Here is an 18,969-nt window from a genome sequence, read left to right as displayed (position 1 = left end):
AAATATCAAATCATGTCACTTCTCTACTCAAAACCCTTTGATGGCTTCCCATCTCACTTAGAGTAAAAGCTAAAACCCTTAAAAGGGCATTCAAGGCCCTACCCAATATGGTCCCCATCCTTCCTAAAGTCATTCTCAATCACACCCTTGAAACTACACTCCAGCCATGCTGGTCTCCTCCACTCTTACTTGAAGGCACCAGGCGTGCCCCTACCTTCTCAAATTGCTACTGCTCCTTTAAGACTCATTTCAGTGATACTTCTTTCAGGAAGCTTCCCTCACCGACCCACTCACCATAAACCATGTAGAGTTCTCTTTTGTACTTCCAGCACGTGCAGTTAACATTGTGATTTTCTCCACAACTTTGTACAGTTATGACTTTTATATCAGGCTGTCTCTCTTGTCAGGCTGTCAGCCTCTTAAGGGTGGTGACCCTTTTTGACTTTGAAGACAAATAAGGAAGCAAATACTATGAAGACAATAAGCAGTTTTCTGGCCATCACAGAGAGGTTATATATGCTACTGAAATGAATGGCAGAAGCACATCCTGGGATGTGAATGGAAGCCTGGTGCCTCTTGAGTGGCTTCATTGGCTTCACTGTATGACTGAAGATCCTCCTATAAAATCACCTATTGCTAGTAAATTTATTTGGACAAGCCATAAATTCATTGTGAGTAGCACCCCAGAATATGTACTTTATTCAACCACTAGAAAGATTCAGGAGAAGTTCCCACCTTCAAAACCTTCAAGTAAAGACAATGAAACATAATTTAAGCATGCAAAACATGGGACTTTTCATGAAACTGCATAAAATTGTACTGCTTACGAGTAACTTAATTAAAATTGTTCAACTTAAAAAAAAAGAAAATAACTTTTTTTTTTTTTTTTTTGAGACGGAGTCTGTCTCTGTCTCCCAGGCTGGAGTGCAGTGGCGCAATCTCGGCTCACTGCAAGCTCCGCCTCCCGGGTTCACGCCATTCTCCTGCCTCAGCCTCTCCGAGTAACTGGGACTACAGGCGCCCGCCACCACGCCCGGCTAATTTTTTTGTATTTTTAGTAGAGACGGGGGTTTCACCGTGGTCTCGATCACCTGACCTCGTGATCCGCCCGCCTTGGCCTCCCAAAGTGCTGGGATTACAAGCGTGAGCCACCACGCCCGGCCCAGAAAATAACTTTTATCTGAGGAATGCAAGTCCTTTTAATTGTTAGGTCCAGAGAGATATTAAAATAAGACAGTAATCACGCCTTTTTGAGCTACGTAGTTAGCTCTTTTTTTTTTTTTTTGGAAAGAGGGTCTCGTTCTGTTGCCCAGGCTGGAGTGTAGTGGTGCAATATGCAATCATCTCTTGACACTGCTTGCTATTGCCACAATTAGCTAAAAACTAAACTAATAATTCCACACTGGCCACTATAACCCTGACACTGTAGCTTAAGAATATATAGTCAATCGCTAATCAATGTTATTTCTGTAAATGAATGAGAATTCCTGGAAAACAACTTTGTATCAGCCCACTCTTTTTGTATCTGTCCCCCTTTTAAAAATCCACTTGTGGCCAGGTGCGATGGCTTAGGCCTGTAATCCTGGCACTTTGGGAGGCCAAGGCAGGTGGATCACAAGGTCAGAGGTTCAAGACCAGCCTGGCCAAGATGGTGAAATCCCATCTCTACTAAAAATACAAAAATTAGTTGGGTGTGATGGCGGACGCCTGTAATCCCAGCTACTCGGGAGGCTGAGGCAGAGAATTGCTTGAACCCGGGAGGCAGAGGTTGCAGTGAGCCAAGATCGTGCCACTGCCCCCAAGCCTGGGTGACAAGAGTGAGAAGCTGTCTCAAAAAAAAAAAAAAAAATTCACTTGTTATTGCTGTTAATCAGAATGTATTTTCAGGGCAACTTGAATCTGTGCTCTCGAGTTGCAATCCTTAAACTTGACCCAAATGAACCCTCTACTTATATTAATTTTGTCTCAGCTTCTTCCTTTTAGGTCAACAAACCAATCCCTCAGTTACTGAGGGACAACTATACATTCTGTGTTTCTGCTAAGGAAATTGACTGGAATGGACCTTATAGTTCTACAGTAAAACAAATCTTTTCTTTTTTTTTTTTTGAGACAAGTTTTTTGCTCTTGTTGCCGAGGCTGGAGTGCAATGGCACGATCTCAGCTCACTGCCACCTCTGCCTCCAGGGTTCAAGCGATTCTCCTGCCTCAGCCTAACAAATCTTAATTGTACAAATGAATTGTACTTCAGGGATCCAAGCAATGCAGGTAGATTATGGGGCACTTCGATTGGGGGTGTTAGGGGCGAGGGGACAGTGCATAGGTTCTTGTATTCAGTGATGAAAATAAAGTAATATATTCAAGCTTTCTACTGTATCTTTCTAATCAATGGATTTTTTTTTAAGCCTCAAAAAGAATCTTTCATGATGCTGCTATTTTTGCACAATAAAACCAACTAGGGACAGTCTTTAATTAGTGTTTTAAAAGGCTCATACATTTACATTAGAAACATCACCTTTGATGCCTTTGATTCCTGAGCCCATTGATCTGCCAAAGCATTGAAATCTCAGGCAGGAATTCATTTATGTCAACCTAATTTGAAACAAAAGCAGCTGCTTTCCTGCCCTCTGAATTATCCATCTAGGGGCTCAAAGGTTTCCCACCTATCAGATTTTCTTCTCTGTTATGGTAACCTCAGGAGTGAAGCTGATTTTTCAAAGGCAGAAAACAGCTCTTTGCCATGGTAATCATTTAACAAAAGGAAAGTAACATTAATAAGAAGAGAGTTGTCGGTTCTTAATAGCTCAAGCTGTATGATAGATATGTACATACATGGCTGTTACTATGAAAATGTCCAGGTATCAAGGCAACATGGAAAATGAAATATCCAAAATTTTATTGAAATTTAGAGGATAATCTCAATGAACTATTCTGGCCCTTAATAATAATTATTATGTCAATAACAGCTAGCTCTTATATAACACATTTTATGTGGTAGGCATTATTCTAGATACTGTATGTGTATTAACTATTTAATCCTTACAAGAATTTTAGAAGGTAGGTGCTAATATATCAGGTTTATAGAACAGGGAGCTTTAGTCAGCACAGGGAGATGCTATCAGGTGACTCTCCCCAGCTGGGATTCAAGCCCAGGCAGGGAGGCCCCAGCCTCAGGGTTCTTAAGCACCACTGTGTGCTATATAGTTATTTCCTGAATGTTTTTATAACAACCTAACTTTTTTTTTTTTTTGAGATGGAGTCTCGCTCTGTTGCCAAGGCTGGAGTGCAGTGGCACGATCTCGGTTCACTGCAACCTCCGCTTCCCAAGTTCAAGCGATTCTCCTGCCTCAGCCTCCTGAGTAGCTGGGATTACAGGCATGCACCACCACGCCAGGCTAATTTTTGTATCTTTAGTAGAGATGGGGTTTCACCGTGTTGGTCAGGCTGGTCTCAAACTCCTGACCTTGTGATCTGCCCACCTCGGCCTCCCAAAGTTCTGGGATTACAGGCGTGAGCCACTGTGCCCAGCACAACCTAACATTTTTTTAATGTCCAGGATTTAATACTTGGTATAAGGTAAGCTGAACACTTTGTTATATGCTGTCTCTAGCCTGGTAAAAAGCAGGCTTTCTTTTTTCTTTTTTTTTTAAGGGACAGGGTCACTCTGTAGCCCAGGTTGGAGTACAGTAGCAAGATCATAGTTCACTGCAGCCTTCAACTCCTGGGCTAAAGTGATCCTTCGGTCTCAGCCTCCCAAGTAGCTGGGACTAAAGGCATTCGCCACCATGCTCGGCTAATTTTTTTTCTTCATTTTTTGTAGAGATGGGGTCCCCCTATGTTGCCCAGTATTGACTTTGACTCTTGGGCTCAAGCAATCCTCCCACTGCGGCCTCCCGAAGTGCTAAGATTACAGGTGTGAGCCACACCTGGCCCAAGGTAGGCTTTTGATAAATATTTCAGGGGTGAATGAATGAGTAAATAAATGTGGAATACCACAGGTTTTCTCTCAGTTGCCTTAGTCTATCACTAATAGTTTTCGTCTTTCTCTTCTCACTGCCCACCCAGCAACCTACCAATTTGATTATTATAAATTCATCCTGTCTTTCCTCTGCTCTGTCTTAAACCATAAGATTGTATTTCTCATTCTTCAGTGATTGGACATCCTGCTCAGAATTCACAAAGGCAGCTGACAATACCCTAGGGAATGTGGGACATAAGGCAAGGCCAGAATAACTTTTTCACAAACGAAATAGATGGCCTCAGTACCCCAGAAGCAGCACCAGTGTAGAGCCATAATAGACACTGAGATGAGCCAGAGGTAGTGTCTGTCCACTTGGGAAGCAAAGGGACTGAAACTCTCATGCCTCCTCCTCCAAGATCTGCACTAACCACAGAATGCTTCATCCATTTATTCAACATTTACTGAGCATCTACTACATGCCAAGCACTGTGCTGGACATAAAATGCATAAGACATAGTTCCTGTCCTCAAGGAGCTACTTGTATCTGTTAAGATTAGCCTAAAGCTGCCTGCTTAAATATTCTAAGTTCAGCCTAATGGTTTCTCTGTAATAGTAAACTGTAACCTAACTAAATGCATAAACAAATTAACCTACCCTTGTGCCAGTCATCAAGTTTCAACCAATCAAAGGCAGCCAACTGTTCAAACTGTGTTCAAACAGGGCAAACGCTGAGCTATAACCAATCCGGCTGTTTCTGTACCTCACTTCCGTTTTCTGTGCATCACTTTCCTTTTTCTATTCATAAATCTTCTTTGACTGCACAGCTGCCCTGGAGCCTCTCTGAACCTGTTCTGATTAGGGGGCTGCCCAATTGGAGAATCGGTCTTTGCTCAATTAAACTCTTTAAATTTAATTCGTCTAAGGTTTTTCTTTTCTTTTCTATCTTTTTCCTTTCCTTTTCTTTTTTTTTTTTTTTTTTGAGACAGTCTCACTTGTCACCCAGGCTGGAGTGCAGTGGCGCAATCTTGGCTTACTGCAACCTCTGCCTCCCAGGTTCAACAATTCTCGTGCCTCAGCCTCCTGAGTAGCTGGAATTACAGGTATGCACTACCACACCCAGCTCAGGTTTCACTATGCTGGCCAAGCTGGTCTCGAACTCCTGACGTCAAGTGATTGGCCCACCTCGGCCTCTGAAACTGCTGGGATTACAGGCATGAGCCACAGCACCCAGCCTAAGGTTTTTCTTTTGATAAATCAGAAAGGCACTCTTTTCTCTCTGCCCCAACAGCACCACAACCCACTTAACAGTATTCTCTTAATCTCTTCCTTATTTATCTCCACACCTTATTGGGACTCACTGGGAGTTCATTTATTAATGTCTATATGGAGATCATCATTCATTAATTTGTGTATCAAGTGAGCACCCATATGTGGCAGACACTGTTCCAGGAGAGGGGATGTCATGAGGGCAGAGCAGAGAGCATCTCTGCACTCTTGGGGCTTATCATGACCACCCTATGCTTACAGCCTTCTCTCATGACCCCCCTATGCTTACTACCTTTTTCTCTCAGCTTCTTCAAAGCACTTAACGTTATATAAAGTAATCATTATAACCATGTGTCATATTTTTAACATATACAGATGTAATACATATAACAATAATGGCATAATGAAGGAAAGGAGGAAATGGAGCTACAAAGGAATGAAGTTCTGGATCTCACTGAAATGAAGTTAGTATAAATCTAAACTAGGTTTTGATTAAGTTAAAATTTATATTGTATGCCTTAGAGCAAATGTTAAGAAAATAAAAATATATAACTACAAAATAATTAAAGAGAGCCACCGTGGGCCAGGCACAGTAGCTTACGCCTGTAATCCCAGCACTTTGGGAGGCCGAGGGGGGCGGATCACCTGAGGTCAGGAGTCTGCGATCAGCCCGGCCAGTGAAACTCTTTCTCTATTAAATATACAAAAATTAGCCGGTCGTGGTGGTGCACGCCTGTAATCTCAGCTACTCGGGATGCTAAGGCAGGAGAATCGCTTGAACCTGGGAGGTGAAGGTTGCAGTGTGCCGAGATGGTGCCACCTCACTACAGCCTGGGTGAGACTGTATCTCCAAAACTTTGGGAGGCCAAGGCGGTCCACATGCAGAAGAATAAAGTTAGACCTTTACCTTAGACCATAAACAAAATTTAATTCAAGATGCATTAAAGACCTAAATGTAAGAGCTAAAGATATAAAACTCTTAGATGAAAATGTAGGCATAAATCTGCGCAACCTTGGATTAGGCAATTGTTTCTTAGATATGAAACCAAAAATACAAAAATATAAGCAATAAAAGAAAAAATACATAAACTGGGCATTATCAAAATTTAAAAATCGTATGCATCAAAGGACACAATTGGCTGGGGCATGGTGTCTCACGCCTGTAATCCCAACACTTTGGGAGGCCAAGGCGGGAGGATCACGAGGTCAGGCATTCAAGACTAGCCTGGCCAACATAGTGAAACTCTGTCTCTATTAAAAATACAAAAATCAGCCGGGTGTGGTAGCATGCGCCTGTAGTCCCAGCTACTCAGGTGGCTGAGGCAGGAGAATCGCTTGAACCCAGGCGGCGGAGGTTGCAGTGAGCCAAGACTGCACCATTGCGCTCCAGCCTGTGGCTGACGGAGCCAGACTCCATCTCACAAAAAAAAAAAAAAAAAAAAAAAGGCACAATCAAGAAAGTGTAAAGAAAATTCACAGAGCAGGAAACATTTTTGCAAATTGTGTGTCTAATAAGGTACTTGTATTTGTGTATGGAATCTGTAAGTAACACAACTCAATAATTGTTTTAATATCACCTGATATCATTTGGATATTTGTCCCCTCCAAATCTCATGTTGAAATTTGATCCCCAGGACAGGTACGGTGGCTCACACCAGCAATCCCAGCACTTTGGGAGGCTGAGGTGGGAGGATCACTTGAGCCCAGGAGTTTGAGACCAGCCTGTGCATCATAGTGAGACACTGTCTCTACAAATAAAATTTTTAGAATTAGACAGGTGTGGTGGTTCATGCCTTGTATTAGTCCTTTTTCATGCTGCTAATAAAGACATACCTGAGACTGGGTAATTTATAGAGGAAAGAGGTTTAATAATTCATGGTTCCACAGGGCTGGGGAGGCCTCAGGAAACTTATAATCATGGCAGAAGGGGAAGCGAACATGTCCTCCTTCACCTGATAGCAGCAAGGAGAAGTGCTGAGCAAAAGCAGGAAAAGCCCCTTATAAAAGCATCAGATCGCATGAGAACTCACTCAGTATCACAAGAACGGATGGGGGAAACTGCCCCCATGATTCAATTATCTCTGTCTGGCCTCTCCCATGACACATGGGGATTATGGAAACTACAATTCAAGATGAGATTTGGGTGGGGACACAGCCAAACCATATCATTCCTGTAGTCTCAGCTCATGGGGGATGGAGTGGGGGCACTGAGGTGGCAGGATCTCTTGAGTTGAGAAGTTGAGGCTGCAGTGAATGTGACTGTGCCACTGCACTGGGGCCTGGGAGACAGAATGAGACTCTGTCATGAAAAAAAAAAAAAAGAAAGCAAAGAAGAAAAATTTGATCCTCAGTTTTGAAGGAGTTGGGACCCAATGGGAGATGTTTGGGTCATGGGGAAGGATCCCTCATGAATTGCTTCATGTCCCCTGTGTTAGCGAGTGAGTTTCCTCTGTTAGTTCACGGATTGCTGGTTGTTTTAAAGAGCATGGCACCTCCTCCTCTCTCTTTCACTCCCTCTCTCGCCATGTGCCATATTGGCTCCTCTTGCCTTCCGCCATGAATGCAAACTTCCTGAGGCCTCACCAAAAGCTGAGCAGATGATGGTACCATGCTTCTTGTATAGCTGGCAGAATTGTGAGCCAAATAGGTCTCTTTATAAATTATCCAGTCTCAGGTATTCCTTTATAGCAATGCAAAACATACTAATATATCACCCAATTAAAAACAGACAGAGGAGGCCGGGCACAGTGGCTCACGCCTGTAATCCCAGCACTTTGGGAGGCCGAGGCAGGCAGATCACTTGAGGTCAGGAGTTCAGGACCAGCCTGGCCAACATGGTGAAACCCTATCTCTACTAAAAATACAAAAATTAGCCGGGCATGGCAGTGGGTGCCTACAATCCCAGCTACTCAGGAGGCTGAGGCAGGAGAATCACTTGAACCCAGGAGATGGAGGTTGCAGTGAGCTCAGATCAAGCCACTGCACTCCAGCCTGGGCGACAGAGTGAGACTCAGTCTCAAAAAAAGAAAAATAGAGGTCTGGGCACGGAGGCTCACGCCTATAATCCCAGCACTTTGGGAGGCCGAGGTGGGTGGATCACCTGAAGTAAGGAGTTCGAGACCAGCCTGGCCAAAATGGTGAAATGCTGTCTCCACTAAAAACACAAAAATTAGCCAGGCATGGTGGCATACACCTGTAATCCCAGGTACTCGGGAGGCTGAGGCAGGAGAATTTCTTGAACTTGGGCGGAGGTTGCAGTGAGCCAAGATAGTGCCACTGCACTCCAGCCTGGGTGACAGAGCAAAACTCCATCTCAAAAAAAAAAAACAAAAATAGACAGAAGATCTGAATAGACATTTCTCCAAAGAAGATACACAAATGGCCAATAAGCACATTAAAGGATGTTCAACATCATTATCCATCAGGTAATGCAAAACCACAATCAGATACCACTTCATACCTGCTAGAATAAAGAAGATAATTAATAACAAGTGTTGGCAAGGGTGTGGAGAAACTGGAACCCTAATATGCTGCTGGTTGGAATGTAATATGGTGCAGGACTTTTTTTTTTTTTTTTTGCATGTCCACACAAAAACTTGTATATGAGTGCTCATAGAAGCTTTATTTATAGTAGCCAAAAAGTAGAAACAATCCAATATTCATCAACTGATGAATGGATAAATACATGTAGTAATCCATACAATGGAATACTATTCAGTAATAAACAGAAATGAAGTACTGATACATACTACAACATGAACGACTCTTGAAAACATTACATTAAGTGAAAGAAACCAGTCACAAAGGACCACATTGTATGATTCCATTTACATGAAATGTTCTGAAGAGGCAAATTTATAAAGACAGAAAGTAGATTCATGGTTGACCGGAGTATGAGGGGAGAGATTGGTAAAGCTGGCTAAGCAAAGCAGGGTTTCTTTTTAGGGTAATGAAAATGTTCTAAAATTGATTGTGGTGGTGTATGCACAACTCTCTGAATATGTAAAACTATTGAGTTGTATACTTTAAATGAGTGAATTGTATGGTATCTGAATTATATCTCAATAAAGCTGTTAAAATAACTAAAGGAATTAAAATGTCACACTAGAAAATATTCACTTCATGCAAACCATCCAGCCAGCTGCCCCCAAAATCCTTTTCCTACCTTGACCACATTTTTGGATTAAATATAACTTCTGATTCCAGACCATTTATGTTCTCTTTCTGTCATTCCCATCTCTGCCCACATTTTCCAGCCAGCTTACATTCTCAACAACTATCTCCATTTTCATACTTTTATTTAGATCCTGCCTACTGGTCTTTGCTCAAACTGTCCAAAATATAAAGACTTATACAATCGGGGAAGGCAAGAAATTGAAGACACCTCAGTGCTTCTCTCCTCCTTACCTCCTCACTTCATGGATTAGGAGAAAAAGGACAAAAAGGTTACATGATTTGTCCACAGTTACCAAAATACTTCTTGCTCACCTCTTCCAAAAAGCCTTCATGCACTAAATGCCAATATTTCTGTATCTTTTTACTCAAGCTGTGATACCTTTCTTTATTGCACTACCAAAGGATATGAAATGCACTCATCTTAAGAGATTAACATTTAAATGCATATCCTGCATCTCAGAGAAAAAAGGCAGCCTTTTGTGTTCATGGTCATCGCATCTGATTTCTCTCCTGATACAGCTTTTCTTTCCTCAATTATCATGAATGACAGTTCAGAATTCATAGGGGGCTCACTTAGTACCAGCCCTGAGCAAACACAGAGTCAGATTCACCAGTTTCCATTTCCTCAACTCACTTCACAGAAAACCATGCCTGGGGTCTTCAGAAAAAGCCTTATTTAGTCCATACAAAACAATACTACATTTTAAAATGCTACTCAGGAAATAAAACGGCAATAAAGGGTATTTACATTTGTTTATAGGTATATACCTATATGTACACCAAGATCAAAAGAATGAGTTGGTTTTTTCAAATCAAATAAATATTCATCATGATAGGAAACAGAAAAGCCTCTGGGGAGTGCCTGCCTCCCCAGTGATATATTTCCTGGGGAGCCAGGAAAACCATAAATTACATAGGTATCTGCAGTCATTCTGGACTTTACAGGAAGAGAAAATATGTCAAATCCAAACTGGCCCTACATCTGAAAGGAGCACAGTAATAATAACGTAAATCCACTAAAGAACAAGAATCCTGAAGTCAAAGCTCATGCAGGTCTACTTGGCTTGGGAAAGCAAAGTAAACTGCTTGTTAAAAGTAAAAGATGGGACCAGGCACGGTGGCTCATGCCTGTAATCCCAGCACTTTGGGAGGCCCAAGTGGGCAGATCGCTTGAGGTCAGGGATTGGGGACTAGCCAGGCCAACATGGCAAAACATCGTCTCTACTAAACATACAAAAATTAGCTGGGCGTGGTGGCGCACGCCTGTAATTCCAGCTACTCAGGAGGATGAGGCAGGAGAATCACCTGAGCCCAGGAGGCAGGGGCTGCGTGAGCCGAGATTGCGCCACTACACTCCAGCCTGGGCAACAGAGCCAGATTCCATCTCGAAAAAAGAAAAAAAGATGGGCCTTTTGCTGTCTAAGCCTTTACTACTCCAAGAACTGCTGGGCCCAGGAGGCATCCGCACAGAAGACCTTCATCCTTCATGAGTGATGAAGAGAAAGGCAAGTGTAATTAGGCACACTTCCCTCCCCAGAGCGGGAACTGATGTGCGGCTGATTGAAGAAGTGATTACACAATGTTGGAGAGGCATTTAAGGGTTGCTCACCAGGGAGCCAGAGGGCTTTGGGAGCCAGTTCTGAGAATTACACACTGTTCCATAGTACTTGCTAATTGACCCGGTATTTTTGGCTGAAAACATTTCCCCAAGGATGTAAGTGAAAGCAGATAATGAGGACCTGTCATCTCACAGGGCAGCTTATGAGCAAAGCTTGAGCTCTAGAGACTGGACATTATTTAAATGCAGAAAACTACAAAAAGATCACAGCCTGAACATAAATAATATTCAGAAGTATGCATGGAGAAGGTTTCTGATTCTCAGTTCACATCTACCCCCACCTCTGTACAACTTCAGCTTGAAATTTAAGAATTATTTATAAGTGTGAAGATAAGGAGGGTATAAGTTAAATAACCATGAAGTCCAAAAAATGGGCACATTTCTGAGAGCTTCATGATAGTCACTATTCATGTAATTGGACATCTATCCATAAATAAGGAAAGATACTTGCAAAGTTCAAGAAAAGTTCTGCACAAATGAAGGCCCAGTTGTTGCCAGGAAGGAGGGAAATGAAATTGGGGTAGAAGTGGAGAATTCAAGTTCTTTCAAGTTTACCATGTATACTTCTGGGTGTGTTTTTATTGTTGATGATGATATTGTTTTGCCTACTTATAATTACAACAGAGATTTTCTTGGTTTACGGGCTAAAAATATGCATATATCTCTACTGTGATCTGGGAATGTGGCCTGTCTCTGATAACCATGTATGTAAAAGTAAATCCTCCCTGATACAGTCAACTGGCTCAGCTGCCTGGGATGGTCGAGTCCAGCATTCCAAAACTGAGATATTTTTCGCTGGGTGTGGTGGCTCATGCCTGTAATGCCAGCACTTTGGGAGGCCGAGGTGGGAGGATTGCTTAAGGCCAGGTGTTCAAGACCAGCCTGGCCAATATGGCGAAACCCAGTCTCTACTGAAAAAATACAAAAATAAGCCGGGTGTGGTGGCAGGCGCCTGTAATCCCAGCTACTCAGGAGGCTGAGGCAGGAGAATCACTTGAACCTGGGAAGCGGAGATTACAGTGAGCAGAGAATGTGCCACAGCACTCTAGCCTGGGTGACAGAGCGAGACTCCGTCTCAAAAAGAAAAAAAAATTAGCTAGATGTGGCGGTGCGTGCCGGTAATCCCAGCTACTTGGGAGGCTGAGGCACGAGAATCACTTGAACCTGGGAGGTGGAGGTTACAGCGAGCCAAGATCATGCCACTGTGCTCCAGCCTGGGTGACAATGAATGAGACCCCATCTAGAAAAGAAAAAAGAAAAAAAGAAAAGAAAAGAAAAGAAAACAAGAAAGAAGAAAAAAATGGAGATTTTTTTCAAAGTTTTGAATCCAGAAATAGGATGACTTAGAAAAAATGGTATCAGGCACCAAATAAGTGGTTGTAATGGTGGCATAGTTACCAGTTGCCTGAATACACCCTCTGGCAAAGGTGGATGCTTAAATATTGATGAAAAACAGTAAATGGCACATATGGGAGCCCATACTCTGCACATATGGGAGGTACTCTGCACCTGGGCGAACACAGAGGGGAAGCTGAAGCTATAATTGAGAATATATCTGGTACACATTAAAAATTTGCTTTTGTTTGCTCTTGAAGTCAGGGCTTTGAGGCTCTTGAAAGGAAACAGTGCAATGAACACTAGACCCAAGTGCATGGTGAGAATATGCTTCCCAACAGAGTCTTTGGGGCTCTAGAACATTCAGGAGCAATCGCAGTGATATATTTAGTTGCTGCCTGGAGCCTTGTTCCCAGACGTTTAGAGCTGGTGTCTCTATCAGGCTGCATCTTCTCCTTTTGTCACTGAGCCACAGTCCCAGAGTGACTGAGGGGACTGGGTTATCTTTGTACACAGGAGCCACTAAAAGGAGAAGGACTAGAGATGGGAGGAAGGAATGAGGGAGCCCTGCTGAGCCCTCCTCTCCTGAGCCCCAGGGTTGCTTCTGGAGCGTCATGACAACGGTGCTGAAACCATGGTATGTTACAGGCAGACTCTGGTCCTGAGCATTTTAAAGACTGTGGAGGGATTTATTTTTGGTCCTCACGTGAGAGTATTTAAAAATCCCTATTGGAGCCTGGACTAAGCTCAAAGGATAGATGGCCTCTGCAACAGGAACAGGTTGGGACCATTCCTGTCTGGGAGGAGAACTCTGTCATGTGTTGGGAAGGATAAGGAACAGAAACCCAGAAATGATGTGCCATCTGTTGGCCAAGCAGGAAACCTAGGTGCCATTCCTGTCCTCTACCTTCCCCTCACCCAATCCTGTTGATCCTCCCACTTCCACACCACCCCAATCCTTTTACATTTCCATCCTGGGATCCCACAGTAGGTAGAGATGCACATGCTTTAAGGCACCAGCAGACCAGGGGCATCCAAGAGAGGGGGAAATAAAAGTCTTAAAATACTTTTATATTCAATATATATATTTCTCAATGCATCTAGGTAATCATCTTAAGAAAAATCCGAATTTTGTTTTTGTTAGTCTTATATGGTTAGCTTTGCTTGAATTTTGAGTTGCATGTGTGGTTTGATGAAGGATGATGGACTCTAATGATCTTAATCCCATCCTGTGCCTAGGTGGCTGAAAGAACCTTCTAGCAGGCTTCCCTACTTCCCATCTTAATTTTATTCCCAGCTCAATTTTATTCTCCAGCAAACCACTTGTGCGATTATTCCAAAATGTAGATTTTACCATAGTACTGCCCTGCTTAAAGTCCTTCATTAAAATGTCTACAGGATAAAATTATATTTCCATTGCATGGTCTAGAAAGCTCCTCAAGATCTAGTTCTTGGCTTTATTTCTAGCTTCATTTCTCATCTCCCCTGTTCCCACTTGCCCCCCTCCATATGCCCTATATTTGAGATGTCTCCAAGTACTTGAGGTCGCACAAACATCCTGTTGGGGCTTAGCAGCCAATATTCCAAAATATGATACATTGACATGCTGAACTGAAGAAACTGCAAGTTCTCACTGACATTCCCCTCAGTCCCCATGGTCGTTCCCAAAGACCTTGGTGGGTGTGGATCTTAGACAGACAACTTCTTTGGGAAAGCTGAAGCTCCTGTCTGCCTAAGATCCCGACCCAAGGAGAACAATTGTTTTTTCTTCCCCACCACAAGAGTAAGAATGTAACCACAACTGAGCAGACCAGAACCTTTCCCTGTCAAAGAGACCTATTTACAAGTTAATCTCTGTTCCCTATTAGTTCATTGCCCCTTAAGAGAATTCCTTTCCACCCCCTTCCCCACCATAATCTCTTTTGCCAGAATCCAAGTCTTCTTTCTTTCCTCTTTCTTTTTTGAGAAAGGTTCTCGCTCTATCACCCAGTCCAGAGTACAGTGGCGCAATCTTGGCTCACTGCAACTTTGCCTCCCGGGTTCAAGTGATTCTCCTGCCTCAGCCTCCTGAGTAGCTGGGATTACAGGCACCTGCCATCATGCCCAGCTAATTTTTGTATTTTTTGTAGAGATGGGGGTTTCACCATGTTAGCCAGGTTGGTCTCGAACTCCCGACCTCAAGTGATCCGGCTGCCTTGGCCTCCTGAAGTGCTGGGATTACAGGCGTGAGCCACCACACCCAGCTCCAAGTCCCCATTCTTTCTGTAACATCAAGATGTGATGGTAGATAAGCTTCTGTACCTCATTGGGGGGTTGGGTCTTAATTCTGAAGCCCCCGTGTATACATGTTAAACAAATTTGCATGCCTTTTCTCCTATTAATCTGCTTCACGTCAGTGACTTTTCAGTGAACCTGCAGAGGGTAAAGGGAACTTTCCCCTTGGTTCCCCTACAATCCCATGCAGTTTCATGCTTCTATGTCTTTGTATATGACAATACATGACATTCCCCCTGCATATAATGTTGTCCTCAACCCATACCCCACTGAACCTCCAAGTCTCTCTGTGAAGTCTCTGACTCCCTCCAGTCCATGGTGCCCCAGAGTATTTTATGCACCCCTCTGTTGATAACTGACTCTCTGTAGTATAAGCTTTTATGTGCACATCTCTCTTCATCTGAGGGCAGGGAAGATGTTTTATGTATCTCTATCTCTAAACAGTGCCTGGCACCTCATAGATACTCAATACATGTTTATGGAATGGATAAATAAATAAATAAAAACTGGTTTTACTTTGTTACTGAGCACAAAATTTGTTTTAAATTCTTGTTTTACAAGAGATTAATTTTATTCCTTTTCTTATCACAACCATCTAATGGTTGAAATTCTACCTATTATTCAAATTCAGCTTAAATTTGCCCCTCTCCTCTCCTCCCCTCCCCTCTCCTCCCTTCCCCTCCCCTCCTGGTCTCTTCTCTTTCTAATACCCTAAGCGGAATTCAGCTTTTCCTCTGGTATTTCCAACATCTTCAAATCCTGTCTGGTGTTTCAGTTACTGTGTACATACTTGTCCTCCCCACCGTAATGTGCGTTTCTGTGGGGCAGGTCCTCGATCTTACTCATTTCAGATTCTGGGCACCAGGGAAGAGTCTGTAACCACTGGCTGAATTGACTTGAATTGTTCAGATGTTTTTAAAGGTAGCATGGGGCCGGGTGTGGTGACTTATGCCTGTAATCCCAGCACTTTGGGAGGTCCAGGTGGATGGATCACTTGATGTCAAGAGTTCGAGACAAGCCTGGCTAATGTGGTGAGACCCCATCTCCACTAAAAATACAAAAATTAGCTGGGCGTGGTGGCACCTATAATCCCAGCTACTCTGGAGGCTATGGTGGGAGGATCACTTGGACCCGGGAGGTGGAGGTTGCAGTGAGCTGACATCATGCCACTGCACTCCAGCCTGGGCAACAGAGCGAGACTCTGTGTCTCAAAAAACAAAAGAAATAAAATAAAATTAAAATAAATAAATAAAGGTAGCATGGATACCAGAAGATACAGAAACAGATACTTCTCTCATAAACATCCTTTTTTGGTTAAAAAAAAAAAATCACCACAAACAACTGTTCTATGAAGAAAAATAAAAGGCAAAAATTTAAAAGCAACCAAATAAAAAAAGCAAAACCCTTTCCAGTGTTTTCTCCTGAAACAAAAGCAGGTTTGTTCAATGTGCCCCTAAACCGGAGCACCTCTCTAGCTGGAAAATTTCTGAAACATTGTGGGTTTGATGAGCTGCCCCATTGCTTTTGCACAACACTCTTAGGGCTCCCAGCGAAGCATACCTCAAATGCGGGTAGACATTCCTAAGGCTACTGAGTTGGAGGCATTACAATGTTTACAAACCAGCATTTGCTCCAGCCTGCAGACAATAAAAACAACCTGATTACGGTTTTCCCTTGGAAGGCTGCTGAGGTTAAAATGATCACATCAACAGTAAAAGAGGCTCCATTTTCCCTCTGCTTTTATTTTTAGGGTGTGAAGTGTTAGTCGCTTCCAGCAGAATTTACTTTATTTTAAAGCATGAGACATCATTCCTGTTCTATTTTCAAGACCTTCTTTGCACTTCTCAATTTCTCCAAGTAGTTCTGGAAATGTACACACCCATGGACTTGCCTTTGCCCGAGTTCCTGCTCCTTGCCTTCTTTATGTTTACACTTCCCTAGGGGAGCCAAAACCAACACTAATTAGCAGTGAATTAAATCTCACCTCTAGGATACTAAAAGGTCAGTGTTTACCCAGGATTCCAACCATCTCTAGTCCCTTTCCCCCAAAGATCAAAGACTTGCAGTTAAATATCCAGCCTTGAAGGAAAGTTCTGAGATCTGCTTCAATTATACCATTTATTCCTTAAGTTTTATTTCCCCTATCATAAGATGTCCTTTCATGCCCATGTGGTTTTACATACCCAGTTTTCCCTAACTGGAACACACTTGCTCTTTTCTTTTCTTTTTTTTTTTTGAGACGGAGTCTCGCCCTGTCACCCAGGCTGGAATGCAGTGGTGCGATCTCGGCTCACTGCAACCTCTGCTTCCTGGTTCAAGCGATTCTCCTGCCTCAGCCTCCCGAGTAGCTGGGACTACAGGCGTCTGCCACCACACCCGGCTAATTTTTGTATTTTTAATAGAGACAGAGTTTCACCATATTGGTCAGGCTGGTCTCGAACTCCTGACCTTGTGATCTGCCCGCCTCGGCCTCCCAAAGTGCTGGGATTACAGGCATGAGCCACTGCACTCAACCACACTTGCTTTTTTCTTTTTTTTTTCTCTTTTGTAATTTTAATTGAAGCAATTCCTATTCAGTTGAAGCAATTCCTATTCATTTTTTTAACTCTCTCTTGAAAGCACCAAATTTTAATAAAAGTCAATTATTGGGGAAAGAAACACCATCAAGATCTTTCCTTCAGCACAAAACAACGATGTTCATTCCTCCAAACATCCAAACTGAAGATCTACCAAAACAAAAACAAAAACAAAAGCCCACAGAGAAATAAAAAGGAACAAAAATCACATTCCACGGGGGGTCAGTGTATTTAGCTGTCTTCGTTGTACTGTCTAACCATCCTTCGGCTGACTTTCAAAAAAATAACACCCTAAGCTCATCAAAATATATATTTTCCATTTGCTTTTTAAAATTAAAAATAATAATTAAAAAAAGGAAAACTTTGAGGAATTCACAATCAATTGCCTGACTCATTTTGATGTCATGTACAGCATATGGAGGTCAAGAAGGCTATTGCAGCACATGTGATTAGGCGCTATTCATCTTTAAGGTTTAGCTTTCTTCCAAAGAGTGTAAAATACCCACAATTCCAAGTATGAAGGGACACAGACGATCTCCTTTGAGAATTCCACAGGACAATACAGGCGCCCCAGCTGTTCTTCACAGAGCAACAGCGCTTCCGTCAGATTGACACAGTTCCCCTGTGTAAAGTATTTCCCATCCTGTTTCAATACTTTCATTGAGAGGTCAAGAATCAGTCTGAGAAACTCCCATGTGGAATCTTCTTCTGGAGACATGGAGATTGGAACAGCTGTCAAATCATTAATCATATAATAAAATTATCTCCCTTCTTTGGTGTACCTCTTCAGTACCAGAATACAGTCTTCTATTAGAACCTGAAAGCAGTCTCCTTTAAGATTGTCTAAGACATCACCACACGTTTTTCGCATATTCTTACATCCATTGATCACCATTTGATCAAGCTCTACCATAGTGACCATCTTTGCTTTTAGTTTGACTATTTCACACAATATGTCCCCATCTCTGTCTCCCAGAATGAGTACATCTTTGCCAGTGTAATCTTCTTTGCCACTGCCCATGATGGCTCTCTACCAAATTAACATTCCCACTCAGGATGAGAATATTTCCAAACTGCTTCGAGTGTAGAATTTTTATATTTTGATAAGATGAATCTTCGTCACACACCACCTCAATCTATGTCATATTCAACCAGGCGCCCGTCGGTAATGGGCCAATATCTGTTGATGGCTCCTCCTCGAACTATGGGTGGTAATTATTTTACCCACCCAGTACTGTCCTGACTCAATTCTACTTTGTTCAAAATACCATCAATCTCTTCTTTGCCTTGTGCATCACCATCGTAACTCTGAAGATCCAGCAACACAATCCATGTGAGTAAATTCTCAAATTGGCAAAGCTGCCGTTCTTGTTTGTGCAGATTGCTAAATAGCCATGGTCCTTCCAGGTGTGCACCAACTCCACCATCCCCTGATCCTGGAAAATGGACTGGAGGCCTTTTAGAATGGTCTCACCATCAGCTTTGGTGCCAAGCATGAAGTCAAGCGTGCTGTGCTGCTGCCTTAGTGAGGCGAGCCCCTGTGCCATGCCTTGGGGAGTAGCCTTGGGAGACTAGGGGGCCGAGTCAGGCTGCAGCAGGCAGGGAGTGCGCTGCACCAGGGAGGCCAGGACTAGCACTTGCTCTTTTCTTATTCAGCCTTCAAGAGCCTTCTAATTTACTTTCCTAAATTTTCTTCTTTTCTCCCCAACCCTATTTTTTTTTTTTTTTTTTTTTTTTTTGAGACAGTGTCTCACTCTGTCACCCAG

The 18,969-nt window shown here is 42.8% G+C and overlaps 1 protein-coding gene and 1 pseudogene across 3 annotated transcripts in view; both read right to left on the bottom strand.

Moving 5' to 3' along the window:
- The window catches only part of NIM1K (NIM1 serine/threonine protein kinase), an 85,412-nt gene that overhangs the window by 51,350 nt on the left and 15,093 nt on the right, over positions 1-18,969 (bottom strand). The window lies entirely within an intron of this gene.
- Positions 17,241-18,885, bottom strand: LOC116456622 (spermine synthase-like; annotated as a pseudogene).

Source organism: Hylobates moloch, unplaced genomic scaffold, assembly GCF_009828535.3.
Source record: "Hylobates moloch isolate HMO894 unplaced genomic scaffold, HMol_V3 SCAFFOLD_17, whole genome shotgun sequence".
Taxonomy (NCBI): Eukaryota; Metazoa; Chordata; class Mammalia; order Primates; family Hylobatidae; genus Hylobates; species Hylobates moloch.
This window is presented reverse-complemented; position numbering and strand designations above follow the sequence as displayed.